The sequence below is a fragment of the Rhagoletis zephyria genome, unplaced genomic scaffold, assembly GCF_001687245.7.
Source record: "Rhagoletis zephyria isolate East Lansing unplaced genomic scaffold, Rhagoletis_zephyria_1.1 Rzeph_scaffold_02921, whole genome shotgun sequence".
Lineage (NCBI taxonomy): Eukaryota > Metazoa > Arthropoda > Insecta > Diptera > Tephritidae > Rhagoletis > Rhagoletis zephyria.
The window spans coordinates 52,239-57,261 of NW_016160005.1; positions in this window are offsets into that span (position 1 = coordinate 52,239).

Below are 5,023 nucleotides of genomic sequence, written 5' to 3' on the forward strand. Positions count from 1 at the left end.
ATAATATCTATATTACTAGTGATAGGTATATCGATAGTTAGCTTACAGTTATTTTGAAGATCATATCCGTTGAAAAAGAAATCGATAACAATGTATATCGATAAATCTGTGGTCATAAGCAATAATCGCCTAAGTCGAAAACCCTGAATTCGAGTATATTGATATTAGTACTGTTATCAATAACTGTATCGATAGTTACTTTTTCGGTTAATTCAGAAATAACGTAATGGGTAAATATTTGTATCAACAAAGTGACCTAAAAGCAAATCGATAAATATCTAAGCATATCGATATTACTAGTGATAGGTAAATCCATAGTTAGCTTAGAGTTATTTTGAAGATCATATCCGTTGAAAAAGAAATCGATAACAATGTATATCGATAAATAATGGAAACAAAATTGATGTAAGTACCGGTAGTTGTCCAAATTAAACAACGTCAGAACAACTGACTGACTGACTGACCTACTGACCAGCTGGTCGGTCAACAAATGATTGAACTGCATACATACATACATACATACAAATATATATTTACAACATCCTATGGTTGCCTGCATACGACAGTTTGACAGCTCGAAAGATGAACTAAAGATGAGTTACATAACACGTTATACACATACATACATATATTTAGCTGAGCGTTGAGCTGTCAGGTCAGCAAGCTGACCGTACACTGCCGTGAACATGTTTATCAATAAATATATGTAAATGTGTAAATGAGTTATGTTTATGCCCATAGCGTCGCCATCGTATGCCACGGAGTGAGCGTACATATGTGGCCAAGTAGGTAATGGAAGGAGGCCAGTTGCATTAAATTTTCAGTTTGAACATGATGAGATTATTTGGCTCATGGCGGCGGCCGCATCATGGCACTCACGTTCACGCAACATAATTAAGTAGGTTACTGCTGTTGAGCTGCGTGAGGGAATTACTTACCCGGAAAATTTTTGTTAAATATATAGTAAAAATTATGTATTTAGTTCAAAATGAGTGGTCAAAGTGAGTATTCAAATTAAGGGTACGAATTGAAGGTAGAAAAGTGAGTAGAAAGCGACGCTGCAAATTATGAAAAGTAGTTTAAAGTTGCATATAAGTGCTTTCAAACAAGCGCTGCATGTGCGCTGTGTTTATTAAATAGCCATAGCTATTTATTCTGCCCGCCAGTGTTAAATAAATAAATTCCAAATGGATACCCTATTACATTTTCATATTCCTCGTTATTGCGAATTCAATATTTCTCTAGTTACCAATGCTTAATTGATTAATTTATTGATTGTCTGCCTTATGGTTAGCATCTCAATTCTGTTATTGTCGCCTGTCAAGCTGTATTGTGGCTATTAAACTGTTACAATGTGATTAATTGACTAAACACAGGAAATTGTAGTNCTATTGTCGCCTGTCAAGCTGTATTAAACTGTTACAATGTGATTAATTGACTAAACACAGGAAATTGTAGTAATTTATTGGTTTTAATGCATCGACGTTCAGTGGCTTCGCAATATTGCTGAGATAGTGTTGGTGGGAATTGGTGATATCAATATGAGTGCATACAAATTCGCCTTGATGTTATTTTGTAGTTCATGTATAAATTTGGGCGTGGCTGGGTTTGGTATGTCTATATCATAGAATTTATTCAGTATATAAAAATAAGGAATTTCGTGATTTATTTGAGTCTTTGGGACCACATCTCGATTTTGGTGTTTATTTCAGTATTCTCGGGACCGCTCCGGGATTTTGGGACTATAATGATATTTGCGGGGCTATTTCGAGACTAATTCGCGATGTCGGGACTGTTTCGGGATTTTCCGAATAATTTCGATGAGTGGAGTGAGTTGAAGTGAGGTGAACTAAGGTGAGTTGAGTTAAGCTAAGGTGAGTTGAGGGGAATTGAGGTGAGGTGAGTTGAGTTGAGTTAAGGTGAATTGTGTTAGGGTGCTCTAAAGAAGAGTTGAGGTGAGGTGAGTTGAGTTGAGTTGAGTTAAGGTGCGCTGAGGTGAGCTGAGGTGAGTTAAGGTGCGTTGAGGTGAGGTATGTTGCGGTGAAATTAGGTGAGACGATTTGAGGTAAGTTCAGGTGGGTTAAGGTGACAGATAAGGTGAAGTGAAGAGGAGTGTAGCATCTGGTAAATACTATCATGGTTTTTATTTTGGTATCTAAGTAGCAACTTTTGAATAACTACTTTTTTTAATTTAGTATTTAGCAACTCCTACACTCTTATTTTTTTTTACTTGAGTTTGGGCTCACCGCTGACCCAAGCAAAACTAGTGCTGTGCTCTTCACTAATAGGAGGAGGTCGGATGTTCTCATTCACCTCACACTTAAAGTAGTCACAATTCAGGCTTTTCCCGAAGGGAAAGTATCTAAGAGTAATCGTGGATACGAAATTACCGTGAAAACCTTCAAAGCATTGGCAGNTGAGGAGGTCGGATGGTCTCATTCACCTCACACTTAAAGTAGTCACAATTCAGGCTTTTCCCGAAGGGAAGTATCTAGGAGTAATCGTGGATACGAAATTACCGTGAAAACCTTCAAAGCATTGGCAGCATTTTGGCAAAGTAAACCGGTCTTTGGCAAAAGGTGGGGTCTGACACCAAAGTGAATCCTCTGTATTTATAGCTCTATGGACTGACCCATAATCAGCTATGCGTCAGTGGTATGGTGGAGCAGACTCTCAATCAAAAGCGTGGGAAATCCGCTTGCTAAAGTTCGAAGAATTATTGGCGTTTGCTGCACGGAAGCTTTCTCTACAACATCAAGCGCTGCTGTGAGCCCAGACTCATACATTGTCGCATTTTCACTGATGGCTTCAAAACTGACTTTAGGTCAGGATCGCAGTTATTGCGATAATGTTCACTTTTCTCTTGGGGAGTATGCTTCCGTTTTCCAGGCTTAGATATTTGCAAGGCCATGTACTACGTAATGGAATATAGGTGAAGGATAAGTAGCTTACGTGTCTGCAATGACGGTCAAGCAGCACTTAAAGCATTAGCCAGGTCTCTAGCTACTTCAAAATTAGTTCGGCAGTGCTAGTCTCGACCAAATTATATTGGTAAACATAACGAGCTTGCTTTACTCTGGGTGTCAGGTTACTTGGGAGTACGTGGTAATGAGACGTCTGACCATTTGGTCAGAATCGGGTCAGACCAGGTATTCCTCGGTCCGGAACATCGAAGCGGGCAAAACTCAATGATGCCTTTAATCTCAGAAAGTCTATCTAGTTGTTTGCTCTCATTGAGCAGACGGGACTGCAGACAACTTGTTGGACTGCTGACTGGCCACTTTACGTGTCACAAATATCTGAATGTCATAGATGTAAAGGACAACTCCATCTCCCCGTTCCGCCTTGAAGAGGATGGGTCGGAAATTGTTCAAAAACTGCCGAACGTTTGGGAGGGGGAGATAGGGAGGTGATGGCTCCATCGCTAAGAGGAGATTTCATGCACATACCAAGTGGACGTTGACGCTTTCAGTCATTTGCAGCGATTAGACTGAAAGTTATACCTTTTTGCGTGTTAAAAGAATAAAAAGTAACGAGCCCCTAGTGGAACCCCTAGTGGAACGAAACACAGTACAAGAACGCTAAATTATTCAGTAATCCTGAAATTTTGTTTATTTACCTTTCTGAAACTATTGCATAACCTTAATTGTTTCAGCTAAGCCAAAGCATATTTTACGCTAACAGTGAATTTAAAAATTTGTAGTTAACAACTAAATCTCACTTAAAACCACTAAACTCATAAACTTGCATACACACACTTTTACATGTGCACATCTCAAATTTTAAGGCAGAGGTATATTTTGGACTTATATATGTATATGTACGTATGTATATAAAACCACACGAAAATTGCAATTTAATTGTAAACTTATATTCACAAAATTGAGTTACGAACCAACTTTTAATCCACTAAATAAAATTGCACCTGCACAACAACAAGGTTAATGAATGTTTTATTTGTTGTAAAGCCACAAAGTTTGCTAAGTGATTGAACTTTCATAGTGAACTTTACATATTTTATTTATTGATATTTTATTACTATGCTGTAGCTGGGATGCATATTTTTATTTACCACATCAAATTTAACCGAGCGAAGGTGGCACTGGCGACTACGACACATAGACATAATCATACGAAGTAATCAATTTGTATTTAAATACACGAAAAATATGTCAACCCGATGGCGTTTATAAAAATACGAAAACCAACAACCGCTAAGGTCTATTTGTAGTATCTGATCTAATTACCTAAGAAATCGATAGACTAAAATTGCTAAACTGATGACAATTATAAAAACAAATTGGCGGTTATTTAAAGTCAGTTGTGGGCGATATTCTCAGAAAGGGTTACCCCTGAAAAAAAAAACGGAAAATCGTAATTAGTTTTGTATATATTAAGTGAGGATGTAGCAGCGAGTGCTATAGAACTTAGAAAATACTTTTTCAGGCATAATATATTTTTCCATATTCTTTTTTACTTAATTTTTATCGGGAAGCGTATCAGTGGATTTTCCTAATGTAAATCTGAATGCACAAGAAATCCCGAATTAAAAAAGAGAAAACATAAAACCAGTTTAAAAGGTTCCGAAGTAAAAATCCATTAAAGGCAAGCATAAAATGAAAAAAAAACTATTACCATAGCGATCAAAGGAAACATTTGTTATAAAAACAAGCAAAATGGGGAAAAATACTCGTAAAGGGACGACATAATACGTAGTAGCAAAATGTAAAATGGTGACAAAAACTGGTAATAAAAAGAAAAATTTGCAAGACATTAAGGACAAAGCAAAGCAACAAAAAAAAAAAACCAACAAAAATTCACAACAATCAGTGGCGACCCAAGCAAAGTGCAACCAAAAAAAAAAATAAACCCCAAAACAAATGAATGTCGTGTGTGAAAATACAAACATATACAAATGGAAAGAATCAGCATAGCGGTTAACTGAAAAAAGAGTGCCCAAAATAAATTTAAAAAATTTCACAGATTTCGTAATGGGAAAATAATGCTCGGCACCCCCTGCTAA